Source organism: Ixodes scapularis, unplaced genomic scaffold, assembly GCF_016920785.2.
Source record: "Ixodes scapularis isolate PalLabHiFi unplaced genomic scaffold, ASM1692078v2 PGA_scaffold9__187_contigs__length_104089568, whole genome shotgun sequence".
NCBI classification, from domain to species: Eukaryota; Metazoa; Arthropoda; class Arachnida; order Ixodida; family Ixodidae; genus Ixodes; species Ixodes scapularis.
The window spans coordinates 8,390,905-8,418,205 of record NW_024609884.1 but is presented as its reverse complement, the minus strand read 5'-3'; the positions used below and the strand labels follow the sequence as shown (position 1 = coordinate 8,418,205).

The following is a 27,301-nucleotide window of genomic DNA, read 5'->3' as shown; positions in this document are numbered from 1 at the left end:
GTTCTTGCGGATAAAAAAAAAGATCGGGAGTGCTAAATGTATGCCGCAGAAGGTACGGATGGGCTTAGTAGCAAGGTCACAGCAATGGCTGCAAATGTGGCGTCAATCCAAGCCATGTAAGAGGCGGATTTACGAGTCAGGACGAGTCAGGACGTCACGGACGGATGCGACGTCATGGGCGAATTGTCCAGACCTATTCTGTCGACAATATGTGCCATTTCACCCAAAACTAAAAACTTTTTCGTCAGAAAAAAAAAAAAAAAAATGCTGGCGTATGTAATTTTTTTTTTTTTTTTTTTTTTTTTATAAAAACAAATAAAAGTTGCTTTTGGGGGGCTTCAACCACTCGCCCTGCCATCCTTTAGATCCGCCTCTGGCCGTGTATATACATATATTAACTTGCTCACATTGCGTGAACCCTTCTGGGGGATCTCCGAAGGGGTACGATGCTCCGTTCCACCTCAAGTGAGAGCGAAGGAGGCACTTCAAGAGCCAGCGCACACGGGCTCGTGAGTGGCCCTCAAAATAACATGTTCGTTGTAACATTTTTCTGAGGCTCCGCAGTCAAAGCTTCGGGCACCCACGCGCGCTCGGCCTGAACACCAGTGAAAGTTTGCACGCAAGCTCTCACTTGGGAAATGCCACGGAAAGACTTTTTGAAGCATTTCAAAAGACGCGAAGACCGCGCATGCGCAGTTGTGGTCGGAGTCGAAGCACAAGTACGCGAGCGCCCATGTAGCTTTGACTACACCTTGACTTCATGCATACAAAAAAGTTGTCCCAGAGTACGGGCCTTTGGCACTAATGTTTCATATATGATGCAAGCTGGGAAGCACTGCGGCCGTGAAGTTAGCAACCGCCCCGATAGTGCAAAAAAAACATCAAGAGATATGGCCCTTGATGACATACAACGAACGACGGCCGACGGTGTGGCCTGACGCTTCCAGACGTAATTAAAGCTTCATCCTACCGTAGCGCCTTGAAGCGGTGGTTTTATCACCGCCCCAAGAGTGCGAGACCGTGGTGGGAGATGATGCTGTGGTCCAAAGTGCTATTCTGCGCTAGATGACAGTCCGTTTCAAGAAAGTCGGCCCACAGTTCTTCAGGTGTCAGGGAACTCCAATTCTTACTGAGGCATCATATCTGTTAAACTTAATTCTTAATTTAAAGAGAAAAAAAAAAAAATCTTGCAGGCACTTTTTTTTTTCTTTTTGTTTTTGGCCTGCCCTAGAGGACGCTTGGGAGCTTGGAGTATTCAATGAGTTAGTAGATAGAATAAATCGTTCGTGCCCAAGGCACGGTCACCACCCTTCCGAAGACGAAAGTGGTTAAAATAGGGACCATCCAAGAACGGCTCAAGAAATATTTACGCAAGCGCACACAACAGCGCAGAGTGGTGTTGCCGATCGTATCGGAGCGATCGACAGCCGGTCCAGCTGAAGTTCACATGCACGGTAAGTTTCGTAGAGCCCTGCGCGGATAACAGTTTGATCGTCCGTATCCGATCTGCATCCGCAATGTTTTTAAATAAGTGCATCCGCATGCGACTCTCCATCCTCAGACTTCGTATCCGCATCTGAACCGCATTCGCAAAATTCGGAAGCGCATCTGAATCTCAATCCGCGCACTCATTTCGCACCATAAAATCAAACACGAATAAGCATTAAAAAAAAAACAAAAAAAAAAAAACGTCTGGATGGTATCCTAAAAGCCGTCTGCTCACCTTCCTACAAAGAACTCTTCGTGTAAGAATACGGTGAACGTAAATTGATCGTATTCTGTTTTATAGTATTTATAAAATAAGCGATGATCCTTCCAGAGACACTTCTCATCGCCTGAAAGTTTTTCGCAATTATTAGATCAGCTTGGGAGTTCATGAGACTGACACTCTGTCCAGTATATGCGCTAAAAGAGAAGGACATTTATATTTATTTTCCTCTTTGGTTTGTAAAACCCATTTCAAGCAGACGCATATTTTATAAACATAAAGTTGACAAAGGATAGATAATAACATTGTATGTTTTTATTTAGGCCAAACAAAAACGCAGGAGAGGAAAGGCGCTCACTCGCCGCAGCAAAATACTCGTGTATATGTGGTAAGGCGCGAGTATACCACTGGGAAAATATTACCATATTCAATAATGGCAAAACCTCCTACCGGTTCAGCTTTAAACACGAACCCTCAGCTGGATGCTCGGAACCATATACTTAAAACAACTCAGCGCCAACTGTCGAGAAAAAGAAAACACACACACACACACACGCAACGTTTCACTTGTCGAGGTTGCTGCAGAGCCGTATATGTAGAGAGTTTGGCCATTAATTGGGAAGTATAGGAGACCAATAAGGAGGCGCCATTGTCCGAAAGCGTGCTGGGGGTGTTCCACGGCGTCCTCACAAATTCCAATGTGGCCAACAAGAAGTCGGAAATAATACCCTGGCGGTGGTCGCGAGTAACTCTCGGTGACTGAAAATATGGTGCACGTGATGTTTCAATCACGATCATCCAAAATCATGGCGGAAGAGCGCGACCAGCGGAACGATCGACATAATAGGTACGCCAGGCGCCGAGGACCGGGAATCTGCCGTCCGAGCGGCCACGCTCTGTCCGAGGAAAACAGAGTTCGAGCGGCCACATTCGTTTCTTAAATTTTTCTGCATGATCATGATCGAAACATCACGTGCACGCTATTTTCAATCATGAAGGGTTACTACATTTAACTCTTACGCGCTTATTAAAACCGTACACCTATGATTGAAACTGTTTCGCGCTACCACCGCTAGGGGATTCTTTTCGGTTTCTGGTTGGCCAATAGAGCATGCCAAGCCCATTTCCGAGTCTGTGCACGCCCTGTCTCTGCCCGCGCCTTCCATTGACCAAACTCTCTCTATACATGGGTCTGGGTTGCTGCGTAGAAGAAACAAAATACCGTCAACCCGGACAGATCCATGCAGACTGGTCCGCCTCTCAAATTAATACCCGCTAATGAGAAGTCTCTCTCCGTTCGTGCACTTGATACTGGAGTGGCATGCACGAACTGCGCTACAAGAATGAGGTCCGGAAACTTGTGCTGGCGCAAGTTCCACCACTCCAGGTCGTCGAATTCAGTATCCTCATTATACACTTGTAGGCGACGAAGCCTTTTGCAGGCTGCTTCTACGTTCTTGTGGCTTGTACGTTTTGGGTTTTCTTTGCCCAAGGAACGTTTTTCGCTCTTTCCCTGCCAAACAAGGACACGCTTCCCGGGACGGGTGATAGTTCTACGTCCTTCCCTCTCAAAATACGTGAACATTCCAACTGAAGGCTAGAACACACTCTAGAGGCATTAGTCCAAAGGAAGACCAACAATTTTTCATATTAGCAATTGTTCTGCGTCGCGAAAAGCTCCAGTCGAACCACAGTAGTACACGCCGAGCAGTGTCGTCTACGCGCAAAATCTTCACGGGACGGCCGCCGCTCTTGCCACTACAACTCTCTAGAACACTGTAACCATAGCCTCCTCTATACTGACAAAGCCTGGCAGAAAGTCACGTGACGCGACCACCAGAATGAAAAGGTGGAGCGGCAAGCAACGGATAAGGGGAGAGTCATGTAACGGGCGCCCCGCTGCGGCGAGACGCCGAAACACACTATACTTTTTTTTCTCCTATTGCTGAGGGTCAATGGAACGCCACCCCTTCCCCGTTCCTCCGTTTCGGTTTCGTCTGTTTCATTTGCGCTCAAAATTACTACAGGGATGAGTTGAGCTAGTTGGTTATTATCCATTACGGGTGGAACCAGCTGAACAATAAGCCTCAATAACCCAGCAACCTCAAGAAAAGCTCTTTCTGCGGGGCGCCCTCAGGGCTGTGAGAATAGCCCAACTCTAACAATGTCTCAAGCTCGACCCATGCTTTACTCTTAGCCAACCCCAGCGCATGACTATGATGATCTCTGACGGTATATAATAAGCGTCAGATAACGTGGCCACTTAATCTAATAGCGAGTTGAGAAGGGGAAAGCTGTTTCTTTCCTTCATTTTTTCCTGCGTCTGCCATTGAGCGGAGAGGAAAACTAATAGGTGTTTTTACAAGTTATCAACGTCAGGGATTAGCTCTTAGCGGTATTTACTGAACGTTTGAAAATTACCGCACTACCCATTTTACATGTACACATACATACATAATTGAGGCACCCAAGCATGTTTTCGTTGTGCTGAACTGTCTCAGAAAGTTGTCCCCGAGAATAGAAACATTGAAAGGACTAAATGTGACTTATTAATCAGACGATAAATAGAACTACAAGTGTGTACGGGAGGGATACCCGAAAAGAATGATCCTACTGACCTCAGAGGGAAAGCCCAACGTTGACAGTCGCTTTAAATCTCGCAGGAGAGTCGTTATCAGGTTCTTCCCCAACCTTTGACCACCCCCGTATTTTGTTCTAACATCACAGTTTTTGGATGCAAAATAAAAGAGAGGCAGTATTACTGTTCACAATTGACACAGATATAACTGTCGAATCAACACACCCAAACGGAGGAGGGAATCCCTGATGAATGAAGGCACTCTCTAAAAAAAAAAAAAAAAAAAAAACACCGAAAGAAGAGCAGAAAAAGAAAAAAAAAGGGGGGGGGTTGGGGGGTAATTTTAAAAACATACTGTGTTCTAAAGATTCCTCTGCTCCGCATCTTCGGCACAAAACAGAAAGCGTGGTCCCGCAAACTACTTGGTTTGCAAGAACGCTCTTGCCAGAAAGCGCGTTATCGTTGTGCCAAACGCTCGCACCGTTCCTCACCACGCTGCACCAAGCAAGAATAATTTCTGTCGCTCGAATACATGGCTTGCACTGAGTGCGAACCTTCTGAAGCGTGCATTTTGCACCACCGGATTTGATGTTCTCAGCAAGAACGAATCGCAATGACCACCAGCGTATAGTGCGACGACGTCACGTGCAGACCATGTCAAACATTTCAGCTGTCTGGTGGAATGCAATGTTCGCAGCACACCAAAATTAGACGTCCAAATTGTAAAGTTGTGCAGTATATATAACAGTCTCGCGATGATATACGGCAGCCTAATGAAATGTTAGAGCGCGCATGACTGATAAAACACAGAGTTGTAAAGTGCGGACCCAAAAACAAGTGCACGTAAAACCGAACATAACATTAGCCTCCTGAGACAGTATTTGGTGAAGATTCGAGCTCGTACAAACCAATGTCCAAATGTGATTTATATTAGAAATATATTGATTGCCCTTCGGGCTATGTGTGTGTAATTAAGAATATCATTGGATGCATCTCTATGTATTTCTTTTTGCAGTAAGGCTGCGTATGGTATTATTTAGAAGAATAGCATTTATTACTTCTCTGCACATTTCGTGCATTTGCCTGCATATACAGTATATTATGTGACCACACAGTCCTTTTGGGAATACCTCGATCGCGACCCGGTGTTTTACACTTCCAAACAACGAACAAAAAAGCACATTTCCGAAGACTCAACAGCTGACGTATTTTCAAGTATCGTTCTCCCGTGTCGGTCTCAAGCAGTTAAGTGAACTTCAAAGTCAAACTTATTACTGACAATAAAAATAAATTCCATTACTGACTGATGATTTGACAACATAAATAAAGGATCGATGATATACGTCATAAATAAATGCACCTCCAGATTATCTAAAATATGCTCTGCAAATATTTTCCGGCGTTTTTATCCTCGATAAAAACGAAAAAACGTCTAAAGTGATTTGGGAGAGGATTTTGAAGCCGATTTAAATAACTATATGTTCCTAACACTTATTTAACTTCTCAAACATAGAGAAGTCTGTTATTGCCTCTTTTATGTGATGAACAGCAATTTCATGTGTCGGTGGGCTGGACAAAAACAAAGTACACAAGGGCGCGTGGCGGAACTATGACGATTACGCACGCAGACCCTCAAGAAGTGACCACTTAAGTAGCTGCAATGTCAAATAAAGTATGAATAACTACTTCGTTTCATTTAACAACAACAAAAAAATACCAATTAGCAAGTGTGATGCTTATTTGCAAATTGAATTTACCGGCATCCTGTCAAGAAGAAACATCAACAGCCAAGCTATGTCGAATATGTTCACTTGAGTACGCGCTATATTAGGCCACATTCGATCTGAGTACGAAGGTAGGTATAGATGAGAGCGAACAATTTGGATCACTCTTTTCTACATGATTATTCGCCTACATCGCCGCGCTGAATGTAAACAAACTTGGTCATGAAAACAAGCGTTGTGATTGCCGATCAAGTGTTTCTATAAACGGTAGACTGCAAGGGCGTGTCCTAAAACGTTCGTGACATTTTGAAAATATAATATTGCTTTTAGTTAAGTTGGTTAACAACTAGATGTTGAGTGTATAAACACGACCTTTTGTACGTTAATCTAGCTTTTCTTTTACTGTTCCGTCGAAAGTTAATATATCATTTTTGTTTTAAATATTATTTGTACGTGAAAAGAAAAGTGGATTGTAGGAATGGATAAAAAGGTATTTAATTACTCGTTTCACTGTGGAAAAAGTGCCTATTGGCAAAACAACGCGGAAAGTATATTCTCAATTTAGCGGTTCAAACAGGTTCGAACCGTTATTTTTTCTCCCTGGAACTGAACCGGAATTGAACTGAAAGTTGTGAACCCGAACCCGAACCAAAGGTAAACCAAATAGTATATTCAACGTAAACCATGTTAGAATAGAATAATATTGAACACCCAAGTTGATGTTTTATTGGAGTCCTAAAGGTTGTAATAAAACTCAAGTTATTACTTCAGACAAGAACAAGTTTTGTCATTTGATTATTAACGCTAATTACAGTTGGTATGTATGACTTCAGGATAACAAAAATCGGAATGTGAACAATAAATAGGCCTTAGGAACAATCTATACTCTATTTCACCTTATGATGTACCGCAGGAAACGCTACAAGCGCGAGCTCCTTGCTCTAGGGCACATCTCGACGGCACAAGCTCTCGCGCATTAAGGGCAACTGCCAAAGCTATGAGCTCGCGCTTCTAGCCTTCGCTGCGGTACAACATAAGGTGAAACGGAGTATAGTCGAACTCGCTAAGGTCAAGTTTCCATCCACTCCTTCAGCTAATTTAGTTTTAATTTACTCCGTTCACTGTTCCATCGCACAGATAGAAAGTATGTAAAGGTGACAACTAAACCTGCGAGCTAATATAAAAAATATAAGCTTATAAAGAAGTCCATTTAAATATTTCCGCAATATACGAGTGTTCTTGCTAAATATCAATTTTGAACAAAAAGTCATCGGATTATTGTAGTCTATAATATGTACTAGCCACAGTTTTATTCGATTTTTTGTTTTGTTTTACTACAAGGTAGAGTTGTAACGTCAGCATTTACCAAGTTATTATTATTATTTCTTTTAAATATACTTGACGCTTGTGTCCGCAACGCTTCGTTCTGGGGAAGGGGGGGGGGGGGGGGGGGTTTCCCCTAAGTACGTGGGTGCGCTGCGGCAAAGCGGGATGGAAAAAATCCCGATGCCTTCTCCGCGGTTTTCGCTTCACCACAGTGCACCAGTGCGCGATGAGAAGCGCCCTCAACGAACCTCACCTAACCCACCAGAACAGACTACAAACAAGTGAATATGGCGCGACTTTCGAACACTGTCAGTGTTTGACACGGAGGTCAAAAGGGAGCAGTACGCTATTTAAGGCGATAATCGAAAGTTCTGAAAATTCGGACTAGCCTACCTTAAAGGAGCGATGCAACAATTTTTGTACTGTGCACAAATACCGCTTAAATCGGATCCCTAACGTTAATGACCTATGAAACACGCGTTCGTTTTTCACCCCACGCAATAGAAGTCCCAGAAAAAAATTTAAGAAAAACGAGCGGCGTTCACCCCCTCAACTCGCAGCCAGAACAAGCGGCCACGTGATCTGGAGCCGATTATATGCCGCCAGTGTTGATCATAGCCACGCGCAGGGGTTGGCAAAGCGCAGGACACGCGCTGAGTTCCAGACATTGTTATGGCTCGGCTGTTGTCGTCGTTGCAGCGATTGGACACGGGTCACAACCCGAATGCTTCTCGAGCTAGCAATTGTCACGAGCCCAAGTCGAGTGCCCACGCAATGCTCGGGTCCAATCTGTGAACCGCATTCAAATATCGTCACTTGGGTGTACTGCGATCCCCGAGTTACGTCATCAAATTTTGCAAAGGAGAGATTGAATGAAAATGATCGCTTTTGTCCTTGAAATTACACCACAACAAAGGAGTTTCTTGGCCAATGGTGTTGCGTGTGAGTATCCTTGAGTCCGAGGTGTGCCAGTAAGCTAGTGTAGAGAGAAAAACATTCCAATTGAATATCGTTGCACAGCTCCTTTAACGATCCGGCCGTATAGCGGGTCCTCAGCTATTCTCTTTTAAGTATTAATTAAGTAAAATTACGTTTTGGCGCCACAGTGGCGCCAATTCATAAGATTTTGTCTAAACGTAGCAAGATGTAGCGAGCACTTCGGCGCAGTTCGACGCAAATACGGAGCAATCACATCAGTGCAGTGCGTCGCGAATCCTAGTGGCTTCTCTTGCCTTGATCTTGCACAAGAACGAGGACACAGGAAAGGAACACATAGGACACACATAAGCGCTTCGACGGTTAGAGAAAGACGAGAACCCCCCCCCCCTCCCCCCCCCCCTCTCCTACTCCCCCTATTCCCCTCTTTATTTCCCAAGAAGCCTTCCTCACCGACTGTGACATGGGCGTCTAAGTACGCCCCAACAACAGTCGGCTTCCCAACCCCCCTCCCCAAAACGCATACTACTACGCTGTCTCGCAACTGGCTCAAAAGCTCTAGAACGAAAACCTTGACTATAGCCACGGGCCAAAATCAGCACGCGCAACCGTTCGTGCCTTGTACAGCGGGTGCGATGTACTAGGGTGCCTACATGTCTGTCCGTCTCAGGGTGAAGACATCCATTGTTTCCCTGAATGTGCCAGCGCTTTGACGCTCTCGCGCGCTCGGTGCGTGACTTGGGCGTTAAAATGGCGTCTATGCATTAGCCAAAGCTACGCGCTCGAGCTGAGCGACACCGGAATGCGCGCACTTCGCAAGGCATAAAAAAACGATTGGGCGGAAAAATGGCCGAGATGTCAACACTCAAGGAAAAGCGCGCGTGTGTATGAAGGCACTCTACGACGGTACTGGATCCTAGTGGCACCTGGTAGAAGGTATACGTCGGACAGACTGGACGGTGTGCTAATGATCGCCTTCGAAAACGTCACCACCTGACAGTGTGTGTGTGTGTGTGTGGGGGGGGGGGGGGGGGGGGGGGTCATCTTTCGGGGCATTGCAGAAGATCAAGGCAAAGTTGAACAAAACCGCGAAACTTCGAACAAGGAGCGCTAACCAGGGAGAGGAAGGCTTTCGAGAAAAGGAGAGCGACGAAAGCGCATATATATGTTTGAATCGCATTGATTTGGTCATGTCTTCAGATATCCAAACATTTATAATTTGTAAAAAAAAAAAAAAAAGAACAACGTTTGTTTTTAACTTATTTAATCTTAAGGACACAAGCAATACAAAGTGTTTGTTCAGCGCAAATATATCACGTTTTTCTATATTTTTTCAGTTTATTCGTTTCGCTTGTTAAGCGTGTTTCACATGCAGCGGTTTTGGCCCTAGAGCGGCGCGATTTCTGCCGTCGCGGCGCTCTGGCCAGCACCAGCGGTAGAGCGGCACGAGCGCCGCGACGGCAGAAATCGCGCCGCTTTAGGGCCAAAATCGCTGCATGTGAAACACGCTTTAGCCGTAATCGCGATGCAAGCGAGAAACACGTCACGCTACGCATTGAAAGTCCCGCGGCTTAGGGGTCCCCGAACGTTGGGACCCCATGTTCTAAAACTTCCTATTGACAGCCAGATTTTTTTTTTTTTTTTTTAATTTACAATTAAAAAGAAGAAAAAAAATTGGAAGTTCTTTCGATATCCGCCTTTACTACGGTGAGCTCCGGATGTGTTTTGTTTTCGGCACCCGTGTGTACTCTCAGAGCTTTTACTGTCGTGTAGTTTTTGTGGCATGAACACAAGGAGCATCTCAGTCCTGTCGCATTAGGCTCGTCGCATTGGGGCAGGCTCCGGCATATCATGAATCGACTGATGAACCCTCGCCCAGCTATCACCGCACACTTCCGCTAAGCCCACTTTATTTACAGCACACTGCGACATAATCCATGGCTTCAAAACACGTTTGGGGGCGCTGGGATCGAACCTCATGCAAACGTCATACATCTGCACAGTCAATCACCTACCTGAACCACGTCGCTTCTTGTTTTAAAATGAACACGCATCGTACAGGGGTGTGTGCGGTTGTGTAGTCACAGCAGCGTTACAGACCTCAGGTTAAGTCTCAGAACGCACTAGACAAGTTATCTTTCCCTATCGTCGAACCTTGCCGCCGAATCTCGGAGGTAGATTGCCCTCTCGTATTTTAACTTTCACGAAAGTTTAAATATAGTTGGAAGGATGAGGAAGCCAGCTGGGTGTAAAACGTGTCTTTTCCATCGTCAGAGAGCCAGCCATGGCACACACCATGTCCTCGATCGACAGGGTGCTCACGCTGCTCGGTTACAAGCTCGACCGCAAGCTGGGAACCTTCAAGGCTTACTTTCGCGAAGACCGTCGCCCGGCCAACACCGGTGCCCACCCCTGGAGCACCACCACGGGGGGTGCTGGACACCCTGCGTCGTCGGAAATTCGGCCGGCTCGTCTGCAAGCCGGGCACGCGGGGAGCTCTCGCCAGGTGCTCGAGACCGGCCTGCTATAAGTCAGCAGCCCATGGCGGCCCCGCGAAAACTGCCGTCAAGACCGCTGCTAGGCGTAACGATCTTCACCCTCTTCAACCGCAACATAAACTCCTCACCCTCGTCCACAAACTCCATTTAGACTATCATCACGTTCATCTGATGAAATCGTGATCATCATCATCATGATCACGATCTAATCATCGTTGGACGCAGCGTTTACAGCGGCAGGCTAGCAGGCGCACACGCGTAAGGATTTTCGCCTTTCTGTGTAGCCTAAAACGCCGCCGTGAACGCAATTGTTCTTGAGCAAATAAATTACAATTGCAATTACGAGGTCCGATCTGTTTCACCTCAATCAATGGCAAAGTGAAAGACGAGAAAAATTACGAAAGGCTTTGTACGTGTCACTCTGAGAGCAACCTCAGTTGCTCTCAAAATGACTCCAGCCAGCGTCTCGAACCGGAACACGATCCGAGGTTTCCGACGACGTTGTTTGAGCCCGAGGCGCGGCCACGGTGCTCGGTCTAGTTTATGGAATGACGTGCCAGTCGCTCCGAGTCGGTTCGCCTTCCCGGACACCCCCGGGTCAGGGGCAAGCTCCGAGGGCAACGACCCGCCGTGGGATAGATATATCTCCGTTCACGGAGGAAAAGCGAGGTTCAACACGTACTGCGAAAAAAAAAAAAAAAAGTATCTAAAACAAAACGCCGTCACGGCGGCCAGCGAAAATGCCGACCACCTGTATACACTCCCCATACATCAAAAGACAAAGTCCGTCTTCAAACCTGGAAAACAAATAACCTCTGAGAGCTATTTGGACAGCAGGTCACTAGCGTGCGAGCTTTATATTGAAACCCGTTTTAGTGAGGGGGCGTCGGCAGTTTCATGTTGTTAGCCGAGACACCGCAAGAATCTGCGGAAGACCAATACATTTTTGAGAGGACATGCGCCATGTATAACAAACAGGTCGGTCCTCAGTTGAAGTGCTCAATTTTCATATTTCTTCGCCACGTGTATACGGTTCTCACGAAGGCCTGAGCTCATTCTCGTAGTGGGAGAGCGTTACAGGATATAAGATGAAGCGCAATGGGTGGAAAAGCAGTCGGCAGCAGCATGCAACGTACTGCTGACCGCTGTCGCTACCAAATGATCTCAGCCCACGCGGAGACGCGGGAAAAGGAAGGTGGTTCTTGGCATGGATTTTGATCAGATTCGATGACTGCGCCATCTACTTCCGTCCTGGATCACTGGATTGAATCGATGCTGGCCATGAGCACACCTCCCTCTCCAGCCACCGTACTTCGGGGATATGAAGTTCCGCGCTTTAGAAATTTCAAACCGGGGTGTAGCGGATAGATAGTAGTGGAGGAAAAAGAAGGTATTTGATATTAAGATGCCTAGATGTCTGTCTGTCCCAGGGTGAAGACATCCTTTAATGCACTGAGTGCGCCAGCGCGTCTCGCACTGTGTTCAGCTGGTTCACTGGTCAGTGAACCAGCTGAACACACATGATCTGTGTGTTCAGCTGGTTCTATCCACAAGCATAATGCCAACTAGCTCAACTACACTCGCAACACTGCCTAAAGCACCATGGACGTCAGTTCCGACCAGTGGGTGAAAATGTGTGCCCATGTACTCATTTTATATGACGATAGTGCGCTGATTGAAATATTTTTGGCTTACCATAAATAAACGCTTGTTCTTTTTAAAAAAAAAATTATCTAGAGGGAGTATATTTACGTGCTTCAAGGTGTTCAGCTTTAAAAGCATGAAATGGAAATATTGAAGACGAAAAGTAGCCTCCTTATTCCTCCATTCGGTTTTGTTTTGGCGCGTCCGCCTCCGCGAAATTCCCGCGGTTTTAGATTTTGAATTGGGGGTACTTTACAGAGAAGCGTTAAAAGTTTCCAACGGAAGAGCCGGCGCTTCAATTGCCGCTCCCAGTCATCAGCGTATACTCTACAATCCGTATCGCGGACAATACGACCCGAAACACTCCTTTATGCTTCATCGAAGCACGAAGAAGTGCAAGCAAAGCGACGGGCCGCCGCCATATCTCTGCACGTGCGGACAAGCCCGTGCCATTGCAACATTGCCAAAGCTATATGTTCACGCGCACGCCGCACGCACGTGCATGCACGCATGGGGCACCAGTCGGGGCGCCATGCTTGCAACTGTTTCTGCACGTTTCCACTGTTTACAAAAATCACAGTCCACACGGGCTAAATCACAGTCCAGAAAGTGCGCGTGCATAACACACAAACGCAGCAATGAACGCACCCTCATACGCTACTGTGGAAAAGTGTATACACGATTGCAAGCGGGGGAACTGGACGCCCGCCATGTCCCTGCTCGTGCGAGCAAGCCTGTGCAATTGCAAGCTTGCCGAAGTTACGCCACGTTCACGCGCACGCTGCACGTGCATGCACGCATGGGGCACCAGCGCGGGCCGCCATGCTTGCAATAGACTACTTTCATGAATCCGCCACCGCGCGCGTTGCATTCTGGGACCCGTGGGCGAGGAGCGGAGCGCGTATGGATTTTGCTGCCAACTGATTCCCACATCCGCCGCGATGACGCGCTTCGAGTTTTGGAATAAGTCTATCGTCTATACTTCGGACGTTTTGAGAAGACCTTTCGCCGAATTACCCAAAGCACCAAGGAGCGTGCTGCGAGTGTAGTTGCACGCGCTGCACTTGCTGGCATCTGTAGTATAGTAACTGTTGTAAAACAAAAGCCTAAAACAAATTTCATCTTGCACGCGCGTTCGTCAACGCTTTACTTTGGTTATTTACTTCGAAACTTTTTATACGGGGAAGGCGAGCGCGTGCACTGCGTAGACTCTCATTCCCAGCATTCTCCTTGATGCTTGGGTAATTTAGCAATAGATATATTAGGAGATGACAAATGGCGAATTCAAGTGGTCAATCGCCGGCGAGCCCTTACCGCGATGGCACCGGCGACCAAAAACGCGCCAGCGGCACACCACGTGACCCTCTCCACACGAACACAAGCGCCGGCAACTGGCGTTTCTGTTTGCTTGGGTCGCCGCGTGAGCTTTATTAACTTCTTCGTCGATTCATCTACGATACAGTGAGCATGCTGTGTGCGTCAACAACATAAATTCCAACTCTTTGAGATGTGTGTAAACACAAGCGGCTTCACGATAGTTCACGAAATATTCACATTACCACAGTCCGCACAGCTTACAGGATATTAAATTATAAAATTATTGGGAGGGCAGATTAATAAATCGGTGTGGTGCCGCCGGGACACGCGTCAAATTTCAATAGATTTTGTTTGGATTTCCGAAGAACTGTTGCCATTTTACGAGAATCCCAATGAGGCTTGCCAGCGGCGCTTTTCATATGCTATTTTATTGTTATAACCTTCTTTTTTTTTTTTTTTTTTGAAACCGCAGTTTTCTTATTGCGTTTACATCCCTTGCAATAGACCCTTTCCGGAATTCAGTGCCATCTGGTGACTCAAATGGCAGTTTATCTTTTACTATACTAATGGCGGCAATGAAGCTGCTGTCTGCAGTATTTAATGGGGCACCGTCACTTAAAGGTCAACGGTAAACGAGAATGTGCACTCACTACAATTATTTTTCAATCTCTTTCATACCCTATTCACACGAGCATAAAGGTCCCTTTAGCTAAGGGACCTTTATGGCCAGCGGCGAATCAGTTCGCGATCCTCGGCGCGTGGCATGTGCTCGCGATCTATCAGCGCGGGCTGATTCGCCGATTGCAAAGGGACCTATGCTAAAGGTACCTGTATGCTGGTCGTGTGAATGGGGTATCAGTGTCGATGGCGAAACAAATGCAGCCAGTCGGAACGAAGCGCCAACCCATATAGACGCCTTGATAGAGTCCTATACATCAAGGTGCTTTGAAGCCGAGTGAGTGCTACTAACAGATTGACTGGGACCGATTAGGAATGAACGCTTACGCAGCTCTTGCGTCCCATTCCTGCTTCACGTCGCGCTAACGTCGAGAATGTAAAGGCATCGAATCATCTGCTTAGGAGCATCTTCAACTTCTTCCTTCATCTGTAAACAGAAGGCCGCCATTAGAAAACGGCACATATGCCGTTTTCAGATGATGATGATAGTGATCAAAGTGGCCAGACTGAATTCCGGAAAGGGTCTATTGTACTGCGTGTTCAAGTGTCGAGCTGCATTACTATCCACAATTTTTTTTTTTTTTCTTTTAGAGCGGTGTATAGCACGCCGTGGTCCCAGAGAAAACTAACCTTGCGCAAACTATAGAAATTCTTCCAAAAACTTTGGCTTCCTTTAAAAGATTATTTATCCTTATCTTCGTTGTTTTTGCTATCTTTTCTGGGAGCACTAAAGGGTGTTCGTCTCGATGGCTTCGTTTGCGACTCCAACCCGTTATTTGCTGCAACCGGCGAGCATTGTTTCGTTTGGTTCCCTTTCCCGATTCGGACGTGAACATACCAGATACAGTCTGGCAGACAAGCTGCTTGACCTCTTGGAGCTCGGGCCAAAATTGTTCAGGCCAATTTCCAGCTCACACCTGAAAAAGCGCCACACGAACGACTTGTACTCGCCAGGCTTTGACCACGCGAACGCCCTTGCCGGGGGAAATATTTTGCCGGAAAATGACCACCTGAATTCGCCAAAACAATTGTCGATACGCCGAGACCAGAGATGAGGAAAAAGGTCGGATCACCGTGTTTCAGCTCCTATTGTACGTGGAAGTACAAAGCTGTCAAGGCTACTGGCGCGAGCATGGGGGTTTGATTTCGCGGTTCACTTGCACGCGCTCTCATGCAAATAAGACGCCGAATGAAGTCACGCGCTCGCACCAGCGACTCCAGCAAAACGGACGGCACCTAGTGGGAAAACACTGAACTGAACGAAACAGGGCCTTTCACGCTTCCTGCTCGTCCCTTGTGGCTTCCGTGATTACATGTTGTCGGCGGTTGACGCGATGGAACAGCTTTTCCGGGGACTCTGTCGTTACAGTCGCATAAGCGTGTTGCCCAGGTTGCTCTGAAGCATCCTACGCTGCCTTTATCCGCGTTCCTCGGCACCGGAGTCCTTCCATCGCTACCCCGAAGAAGGTCAAGCCTCTGGAAGCTCCCTTACGCCAGCACATTAAGGCAGGTTTGACACGTAGCGAATCACAAATAGAGGCAAACCATTTTGAGTCCAACGCTTGCCTACACCCGAGCGTTGTGCGTTGAGCTGGCACCAACGTTACTGATTACCTCAGTTGTGGCACTCCCGCGGAGGGGGGTACCACCCCCCCCCCCCCCCCCACTCACTTCAGTTCGCCTACCGTCGCTAGCGCCATCTAGATTTTCGTTTCATAACTGTGCGTTCCATATAGAGATAGAGCATCCAAGACGTGCAGGAAAGCCGGCGCTACGGCCACCCGCCGAGGCTGAATGCGCAACTCTGCTACCGCAGGTAGCTATATACAGGCACCCTATATAGGGCAGAGCTGAAACGCCATCTAGACGCTGTGCTTCGAAACTTAAGTATTCTGTAGAATACACTGCAGTTACCACAGCAGCCGTCCGGCGCGTCGAACGACGGCTGGCACATGGCAAGGCACGACTAGTGCCACTAAATGAGCTGCGCTAAATAGGCGTAGCTTATTTAATGGCACTAGGCACCGCCTGTCTAAGACCGCCATATTTTCCCGATAGTGGCGATCCCTATAGGCGAATGGAAAATTTAAAAGGATACTGCAGTTAAAACCAGGACGTGGAAACTAGGTTTGCTTTCACAACGGAGTACAACGAAAGAGTCGATGCTGAGAGCAGGAGCGAAATCATCAAGGCAAAGGCGCCCTTTTGACCTTCAATAAACCATGAAATGATTTTTCAACTTCTTCCTCCTAAAGCGAAATGAGAAATCACGTGGTCGTGACGTAGTGTTTCACCGGAACCGGGAGTTCTTCCGGCTGTCTGACGGTCGGCGGGGATAGCCGTCCGTGTTCCTTTCGTCTGATGCGATCGTTTATAAAATGTTGAGCTACAGCGACAGCCCTCCCAGCCTCCTTGCCAGCGTGGTCGGTTTTCCACGACTGCGCAGTCTGATGAATTTTGCTTGCATTGACGTAAATAAGAGTAATATAAGACTGTCCACTTTGACGGTGTTGGTCTCGAAATGTGATGACTTCAAGCATTCACCGTGTTTTTTAAGCACACCATGGAACTTGTCATTCGCAAGTGATGATAATTAAGTGCCGTCAGGGCACTCATTGGCCACAAACGCAAATCTAAATATCCGTCGACGGATTGATTGTTGACGAGCGCATACGTCCGTGTGACGCAGTGCTCGTGTCCAATACGTGAGCTGGGGTAGCCTGACGTGCTTTGCGCACCACGGATGCATCACAGCGAAGGAGCGCTTTCGAAAGAAAGGAAGTAAGAAACAGTCAGCTATATTTTCACAATTTCGTACCGAGAGGCAGGCTTTCGGCTCTCTAACCTCCCGTACTAGTTTTATTCTAACCCATTAAACAATATGCGACTAGTAAAATTCCAATTTCGTACCGAAAAGCAGGCTTTCTGCTCTCTACCCTCGTGTACTGGTTTTCTTTTAACCCACTATACTTCGTTTCAGCTTCGGTCCGAGCGCGGCCGATGTTATGAGCCAAAGGGCGAATCAAACAGCGAAACAGGCACAACGCCATGGCGTGCTCTCTGCAGTTGATAGGACCAGCCGATATCCGCCGTGTCTCTGTGCGTGTTCCTCCGCCGGCTAGTCCTATCAGGCACAGAGAGCACGCCATGACGCTGCGCTTTTTGCGCTGTTTGATTGGCCCTCTGGCTCATAACATCGGCCGCGCTCGGACCGAAGCTGAAACGAAGAATAAATAATATGCGATTAGTAAAATCCCAATGTAAAATCATTTATTCCATCCAGAATTTATTGTATGGTACCGTTATACTCGCGTCCATAGCGTCACTGCCACGATAGAAACGTCGCTGAGCAGCTCTCGGCAGCCTGCTCCGAATACGAGTCGGCTTATGTTTGAAGTGCCACGTGAAAACGCACTGACCGCGCATATCCACGGAAACTGAACGTGGCGTAGTGCGCTCGTTTGATTGCCGACGAGGAACAAAAACTTCAGTATTCGATAAATTTGGAAGAGGAAATGACGAGTGAACAAGGTGTACAATATATCCCGACGGAAGTGTATTATGCCCGGTCCCACTCCGAGGCCACACGAACCGAAAAGCGCTGGCAACGATCCTCTTACGCAAAGTCGCGAAACAAATAACGTCGCTAGTGCACGCTTCGCGCCGCCGGAGTCCTTATTTGTGGAGTCTTCGATGTCGAGAGTCGTAGCTCTCTGCCAGCCGCTTTCAGCTCGAAGAGAACGTCCGTGCCGCAAGAAACCTTACTTCCTCTGACCCAACAGTTTTTTTTTTTTTTTAATATGCTGCAAAAACAACAGTTGACGGATGTTTGGCCGATTTAAGTAACAACGCCCTCCAAAGAAGCCACCACAAACGGAATAAAAAATAAAATATTTAGTAAATCGGATTTATTTGACTTTAATCGAAATAATTCAATTTTGAATCACTCTAGCTAGAAAATGATGAGTCTTTACTAGTAGACGTATCTTTAAACATGGTGGATTGAGTGCTCAATCCGTCCGATCACTGGAAACAATACGGAAGAAAGAAATGCTGTAAATTTAAAGCACAGTCTAATTAACAACCTTTTATTCTCGTAAGCCCCGCCGTGCTAGAACAAAAACGTATTTTCCTTTTACCTTATGATTTACTCGCAATGCCACATTTCGTAGCTGACCAACAAAGTGGAAGGCAGAAAGAAATGCTTAACGTTCTTATTTGCCCAGAAAGGCATCGTTTTTTGCTCGTGTTCATCAGATATATACAGGCCGACGCACAGTTTCCAAACAAGCCCCCACGAGGTGTGGGCAAACGCGCAGTTCCCGCACGAGGTGTGGGCACTGCGCATGCGCAGAAACCAGATTCGCGTCAGCCTTTGCGCATGCGCCCTGCCCATCGCAGCGCCACCGCGGCAGCGTGACGTCAGCGCCGCGCGTGGGTATATATTTATTGCTTCATTATCCTTTATTTATATAAAAAAAAATGATGCCCACAGAAAGAGTGAATTCTCAGGATTATTTTTGAGGGAAACGTTTGATTTAAGTCATCATAAAAAACCAGGTGTGATTTAAATCTAACTGCTCTTCAACATTCAGCAAATGTCGGGGAGCAAAAAAAAAAAAGAAGAAGAAAAAAGAAAGGTGTCTTTACTGGGAAACGCAATTTGCACAGGGTCAGAGCAAGCGAAGCACGTACTGTAAAGCTACTCCACGAAATTCAATTCGTCTGCTTTCCCGCAAAGCTCTTGTGAGAGCTTTGCGGGAAAGCTCTTACCAAGATATTCTGCACTCTGAAAAAAAGGCCCGTGCGTTACTTTCCCGCGCAACACTCGGAGAGCCAATCACCTCAACTTAAGGAGGCAGCTCAGCGAATGACTGTGCCGAAACATATGTTTAGACCAAAAAAGGCGGTCTGAGTTGTGACACTAAGCAACGCAAAACGTCAAGCTTCACTGCTTAGTGTCACAACTCAGACTGCGTTTTGCTGGTTACTCGTTCCGCAATTCAAAAGTAACGCGTTCCATCAGCTTCAAAAGTGCGCGTCACTTTTTCGTTACTCCGAATGTGTCGTGTTTATAAAGCGGTAGCCGCTTGCAGTATTTGTCGTCGTTAATAGTTCCGCGCTTTTTAACGCGTTCATTCGGGGCTAACTATGGCGATACTGACATACCCTGTGCAAACCTTTTTTATGGTCAGTCTAGCGCTTTTTCGCCGTGCAAATTACAGGCACGCGCTGGGGTGAGAACTACAGTCGGCGATAGATTAAGAATTCAGGGGACGCTCCTCCGACTTGCTTCCACTGTAGCAGAGCGAACGTTGGAGATGAGGTGAGAGGAGTGCCCCTTGAATTCTTAACCTGTCACCGACTGTAGGTTGGGCACTTGTGTATAATAGTACACGTTCCCCTCCAGAAGGAACTAAGCACCCTTGCTTGTTACTTCATCAAAAGGTAACGCAAACGCGTTACAATTGTTCTTTCACTTGATAAGTGAGACGCGTTACCAGCAAGGCTGTGCTGCAAGGCTGTGTTGCAGCGGTGACACTGCATATATCGTTTTCTGGGTCGTAACGCGTTTGCTTTTCGCTTTGTGCATCTTGCCTTGAGCAAGTTACCCTAGCCGAAAAAACGCGTTCCGTTTAAACACCAAAGTAACAACTTTAGGCTACCTGTACGGTAACCATTGCAGCGAAGGGATACTTCTGCCAAACTTTGCAAAGACATCCTTGAAAAGAGAAAAATGTAAACCGTATACACAACGCGCCCGCTTGTCAGGCAGAGAGCCAAGCGGACAAACCGCGAAGGCGTAAGTTGCCCGCTTGACCGTACTCTGAAGTCGGCAACATAACTGCCTTTGCGCCCACTGGTTAAACGGAGCACAATCGGGCGTTGAGGGCTTGTGGCTACATGCGCGACGGCGCTGAATCTCGCGGCGCGGACGGTTTACCAGGCTGCAGCAACGAGTGTCACTATTTCCCATTAGCGAGCTGCGCTGTGTGCCCAGTCGGAGGCTATAAAAGCCGCCGCGCCTTCTCCGGAAAAATCCGGGGCTTAGCGGACGATCGTAGATCAAACGCGGATTAGCCTCCAATAAACGGACCCTCGCTACAGCCCGAACAAGTAGGCGGGCAAACAGCGTCGCCCTAGATCCTCGCGCGCGCCGAGAGGAGCTCGGTATACTCTCGGAAAAGCTCCAGAGTCCGGCTTAGCAGGCTTGGACAAGGGTCCACGGCGAGACCCCCCCTCCCGCGGCCGTGTTAACGCACGCCCTACCGATATCGGCACGAGACATTCAGCCGTGGCAAAGCTACAGCTCGAGCTTCTCTGAGGTTCCCGGACGCCTCCAACCGGGAGCCGCTGAGTAGACAGAGCGCGGACGGGTATCTACAGTGCGCAACAGATAGGTTCTCTTAGGGTGCCTCAATGTCCTTCTGTTTAGGGTGATGCCACCCTTTGTAGTACCCGATGCCGACAGCAAGCGCTCACGGGTAAAATACAAAGAAATCGACGAAAACAAAATGTCGCCATAGCACAGTTAGCGCCACAGACGCGTGCAGGGTCACGCTCTTTCACGCGCTTCTTAACAAAAAAGCAAAATAAAAGTGTGTGACAAAATGGCCAGGTGTCTCCACCCTAAGCAAAGCGCACACGAAGGCACCCTACACTCTAAAAAATGCCTGCGCGTCCACTTACCCGCAAAACACTCAAAGAGCCAATCTCTGCGATCTATGAAATCAGCTCAGCGAATGCGGAGGCGGAACATCTGTTTAGACCTCAAAAATTAAGTCTGCGCTGTGGCATTACGCAATGCAATCATGACGTTTTGCATTGCGTAATGCTACAGCGCAGACTTAATTTTTAGGTCTAAACAGATGCTCCGTCTCATTATTCGCTGAGGTGATTTCGTAGATCGCAGAGATTGGCTCTTTGAGTGTTTTGCGGGTAAGTGGACGCGCAGGCATTTTTTAGAGTGTAGGTTCTCTCGCCAAAGCAACAATCTGGGCTGGCAGAACGTTTGGTGCAAAATATTCTCGGGGTCTGGTGCTCGCTCGAGCTTCGATTTCTCAGCACTTCGTCGCACTGAGCACGAGGAGTGTCGCGTTCAGTGTCACGCTCTCAGATTTTGTAGCAGAATAAAACCGACAAACGCTCGGTCAGAAAGCTCGCGCTCGAACACCTGGAAGGTGAATACCGAGGCCGTATTTCCGGTGTGCAGTCAAGAAACTGCCCACTCGTCTGCTTTCCCCGCAGAGCACGCGGTGGACCAATCACTGGAATCTGCGAAGCGCGTCCAGTGAAAGATTGGCTTTGAAACGCGGATAAGGAGTGTGAGCGTCGCTTTCTCGCCAATTGCTCCTGCGCGGATGGCGTTTTTGGGTCACCGTCATTTTACGCCTCGTCATTCGCTGGACACAGATCGCAGTGATTGGTCCACCAGTGAGCATCACGTTTCAGTGTCACAGCGCAGACCTTTTTCTTTTTTTGCCAGAGGTTAACATCGATTTTTAATCCCCGTCATTCGCCGAGCTTCCTATTGGTGCGACCGGCTTTCCCCAGTGCTTGGCGGGTTTCGCAGAAGCGCCAGATTTCATACAGTGCACTGTTCGGACATTTCCTCAGCATTTGATAGGCTCTCTTTTCCTGAGTCCCCACTGATTGGCCTCCAATCGGCTCTCCGGTAAAGTGTACGCGCGGGACTGCTCAGGTCCGCTCATTTCCGGGTATAAAATCATTGTTGGACAAGATACTCGACATTCATATTCAAGATAAGTTATTAAATACCTGCTTCATAAAGTATTCAGAATGCTAATCAAGTTACTTTCCTTGCAAAGTATCTTGAGTAGAGTAAAAATATTTCGAAATGTAATTCAATTACTTGCGAAGTTATTTCCGCATTGCGTAATTTGTTTCGACTTCACTGACACTAGAATGCGGCATTTTCAAGCAGCAAATGGCAACAAAGGAAAATTACAGTGAAATTTTATGCAGCCCCAATAGAGAAGAACTGTGATCACGGGTGCATGTAATAAGATAATATTTTCCACCCTCTCAAAAATGCCTGCGCGTCTACTTGCCCGCAAAACACTCACAGAGCCAATCTCTGCGATCTACGAAATCAGCTCAGCGAATCATGAGGCGGAACATCTGCTTAGACGTAAAAAGTGAAGTCTGCGCTGTGGTATTGCGCAATACAAAGCGTCATGCTTGCATTGCGTAATGAACCAGCGCAGACTTGATTTTGAGGTCTAATCAGATGTTCCACCTCATCATTCGCTGAGCTGATTTCATAGATTGCAGAGATTGGCTCTTTGAGTGCATTGCGGGCAAGTAGACGCGCAGGCATTTTTTTAGAGTGCAGACAAATGAGCGAAAAGAGCTTTCTCTACCTAGTCACATCGCAAAAATAACATTTGGTGGTTTTGTTTTAATTTACAGATTGGACGTACCCTTTCACTAAGGCCGTAGTCGCGATATCCGGTGTTTACTTAAAAAAAAAATTATACATATATATATATATATATATATATATATATATATATATATATATATATATATATATATATAACGGGCATGGTGGCGGGAGGCCGAAGGCGTGGGTATAAAACTGAGAAGAAAAAAACCCTTAGTGAAAAACAGCAACAACGGACGATTTAATCTTCGACGTTTCGGCCGGAGTCCGGCCTTCGTCAGGAAGCTGACGAAGGCCGGACTCCGGCCGAAACGTCGAAGATTAAATCGTCCGTTGTTGCTGTTTTTCACTAAGGGTTTTTTTCTTCTCAGTTTTATATATATATATATATATATATATATATATATATATATATATATATATATATATATATATATATATATATATATACGCAAAATAATGAATTTGCATAGCACGGAGGGCTCAGGTATAGTAGGAATGGCACCTGCCGCGCCTTCTTCAAGTAGGTATACCCCAAACGCTGCAGGCTCTGTTCAGATAAGATCAACCACACGAGACCGGACGTATTTTTTGTTTTTGTTAATTTTTTTAAGTGTTACTCCTCAAAATGTGCAGAAAACGGAATAAAAAAAGATGTAAAAAAACATATTATTTAAAGAGAAAAATTCGATGTTTGAAGTTTTCGTTTATGTCATGTTTGGTGACACTACGCAAACTACAAATATCAGAAATCTCAAATATTTTTTTTTTTTCACTTATTATGGGAACTATTGAGTGATATATGCACAGTATTGTGCAGGTCATATATTTCGCGTCACAAAATGCGCATACATGGCTCCTTTGACGTTTTGTCACTAGATTTCTGAGCCCGTATCTACAAAAAGGACAGCTTCAATATTAAAATGTCTGCCATATAATTGTTATTAAAACGCTATTTCGAATATAAAGATCATTGCTTTATCTCACAGACTGAAACTTTCGTGTCCCTCCAAACTTGTTCTAAATTACAAAGTTAAAACTTTTCAAGGGGGATTTAAAAAAAACATCTGCGATTTACCTGAAATTTATAGTGGCAGTTCTCCACCATACTCTTGTAATTATTCATAAAAACATGTTGCATCATTTTGTTTCCTTCGAAGTTACAGCGCTGCAAAGTGAACCTTCCACGCTGGGATTTTTGCCCAATGCCACCGACGAGATTATGCTTTCATTCCGCGTATTTTATGACTTCCTATGTATTTTTTTTTCTTCAGTGTACTCGGATGTTGGGCGCGAGTTCAAGTATTCTACTAATTAAAACGATACCCGCGTTGCCCGCTCTTCTTATTAATTTAAGAAATAATCACGTGTTGCCCTTAAAATGACAATTACTATGAGCTTTAGCTGAACTTCTTACACAAAAGCGAGACGAAATCTTCTAATCGCTACTACTACATTTCTTTTTTACAGAAAGCAGTAGAAACGTACGTACAGTGGTTACGTACTGCTATTCATGACGGTTGTACGTCCGGCTGACCAAGGTACGTCTGCGACTTTACTGGCACTTTCTTTCAGCAAGACGTCCGTTAAGATTAAAAATATTTGGCATTTTGAGCAAATTTTATGTTTACCACAAAACCACGATAGAATCCCTTTAAACCTCAGGTATAATGCGCACCCAACGTTCCACCGGTTCTGCCGCTTGTGTACTTAAGGCGGGCTGATAGTGCAACAAGCGCCACCGAGCTCGAAAGCTGACTTTGACCTATAGCCCGTTACAGCTCAAGAAGGTAGGGCGAGAGAAAAGAAGGCCGGAGAGGAGGAAGCAGACGGAACGCTGGACAGGAGAGGGGGAAACCGCCTCTTCTCTCCAGCGTTCCGTCTGCTTCTTGCTCCCAAGCCTTCCTTTCCCTCACCCTACCTTCTTGAACTGTAACGGACTAAAGTAACGTTGCTGGCGCCTGCCTCCCATGAACTACAGTTATGGCGGCGTCACGCATGCGCGGAACGCTTAGTGAGATCGGTCTATTTCGAAGTGCAAAAATGTTGCAGACATAGAATGGCATATGTTGAAACAGCCAAACGCACTCCAATTAAACTACAAAGACTTAAGGATCATTGCTCTGAGTCAAAGACAAAAAAGTAGGTGTGTGCGAACACTGCTTCAAATGGAATAGCGAAGTGTCATTTCTGGCTTCGAGGCTGTAGAGAAAGGTCGTATGTCGTGGCCTTCTCTTGCACTGTAAAGGATATGAACGAAGCAGCGCTCGATTTGGAGCAGTGTGCACACACCCCTACCAAAAAAGTGACTGCACATCGGTAGTGAGCCCGGTTCTCATCGGTTAATGCGGAACGTATTTATTCTGTCATTGTTAAAGACTTTCAAGACCCTAGGCTAACGGTTGCACTGCACTGGCTAAATTTCTCATCTACAGCTGAGACACCAGACGCCCATTCTAACTTCAGACTGTCTAAACATACAAATAACACTATTATTATAATTAGTAGTAGTAGTACTGGTATATTTCATTGGCGAAGTTGCGATAATAAGCAGGCAGATTTTCTTAACCGAAGATCCAGAGAATGGTCAGCAGTCTTATTGTAATGAAGGAAAACATTTACGCAGGCCAGAGAGGTTACAGATCAGGGGCGGATGCAGGAATTTCCTGAGGGGGGGGGGGGGGGGGGGGGGAAGGGGGGGTCAGCTGTTGGTCAGCGTACCCTATGTTCAGGAACCCCCTCCCCCTCTCCCTCGTTTCAAGCCTTAAATTTTACACATGCAGAAATCAAGAGGGGGGTCAGGACATCCGGACCCCCCTTCTAAATCCGCCCCTGTTACATATGTAACAATTAAGTTAGTGCAGCACCAATTCGATCCCCTGAATCAATTCTATTCAGTCTCAATAAATCAATTCTATTAAGTCATTCACATGTCCGCGAAAATTATGTCCGCTTAAACTACAATTAAATTTGATGCAACTCGTAGCCTTCACAACAAACATTTGTCTCATCGAGTTGTGGGCGTCGAAGTCAGACGATCCATTCTTCAAGACACTTTGGGTACAAGAGGCCTTTGCTGTGAGGATTTTCAGTGCGAGGGTGAACTGAATTGACAAGTAAGTAGGCAGTAGGTCCGAAGCGAAGAAGTCCCAAAAGGATGCGGTTAATAAGCGGTCTGCCCCACTCTGCAGGAGAGCAATACGGTGAAACCTTCAACCTAATTATATGCAGGAAAGAAACTCCAACGCCTGATAAACAGAACCAATCTACGAACGTATAAAAACAACTCGGCACGTTATATTGCGACAAAAGAGAAAACAAGATAACACAGATATCGCAAATTTGTAGAAAGATCAAAACTCAAGACGCGTCATCCAAGAAGGGTAGAAGCCAGTGTCCACGAGAAGTTCCTCGCGCAGCTACAGAAGCTGATTCGAGGAAGTTCTCGAGGACAACTAAGCAGAATGCACTCAACCAAAATGTCACGAAACAATGAAATCAAACTTGGAGAAGGACACGCTCGAACGCCACGACCGCGTTCGCCGAAGTGTTTGGCAGTTGCTCGACCCTGGGAAACACCCGTCGCCGCAACCGGGCCCCACCGCACCGACGCACAAAGTGAAGTTCTATAAACAAACTCAAAAGCAACTACAAAGGAGAAAAGCGGGCACCACCACCTGGCATCCCTTTCTCAGCCGCCGAGGGGCCAGACGCGAACAAACGCCGAGTTCAAGGCAAGCGGCACAACCGAAGCGTCCAGACGCCTCGGTGTGTACCGCTGGCCTGGCGGTCGCAGTAGTCAAGGCGTCCCTCTCGCCGGCCCTTTTACAACACCAGCGGCGGTGTGGCCTGTTAGCGCTTCCTTTCTTGCCCTGCCGACGCCACCGGGGGAATCGGCAACGCGGCAGAAGCCCAAGGGAGAGAGGTGTGAGAGCGCGCACGCGAGAGAGTGGATGTGGGGGGGGACGCTCTCTTTGTGCAAACAAACACACGTCACACACACACACACGTCCCCGCGAGACAACAGGCAGGGCAGCGTGCCCGAGAGAGACTCCCACCTGTGTCGGAGTGGAGTGCTCGAAGAACAGGGTCCCAGTGCTCGCGCGGGGCAACTTCGCGCAAGCTCGGCGTCCACCGTAGAGTCGGGAGGCGCTAGTGCCGCCGGAGCGAGTGTGGCAGGCGCGCGAGTGTTGAGTCAGCGGACGACGGCCAACTCGGAGCTCTGCCCGGCAGTAGCCCAAACTGCCGCCGAGCCGCTACTGGTGTTTGAATAGGAGCCCCATTGTGCGCCGCGAGGCATGCTGGGAGCACGTCGGGCGCCAGTGGCGGCACCTGGCGGGGCGCGCCGCCTCTAAAACGGCTCCCGCTCTTCCAGCTCTCGCGTCGTTGGCGTCGTCGACGGCCGGGCCAACGCCGAGAGGCCGAGCTTAGCGCTCGCGATTCAACCCCGAGTCTCGTTCCGCGTAGCCTCATACGCTGGTGTGA

General features: G+C 47.1%; 1 protein-coding gene across 2 annotated transcripts in view; it reads right to left on the bottom strand.

The window, feature by feature from the left end:
• The window catches only part of LOC8036756 (LIM domain-binding protein 2), a 196,150-nt gene extending 169,065 nt beyond the window's left edge, over positions 1-27,085 (bottom strand). For both annotated transcript variants that reach the window (XM_042287379.1, XM_042287380.1), the window contains exon 1: positions 26,875-27,085. The gene's annotated coding sequence lies outside the window, so the exon portion shown is untranslated. The remainder of the gene's footprint in view (positions 1-26,874) is intronic.
• Positions 27,086-27,301: the final 216 nt, after the last annotated feature.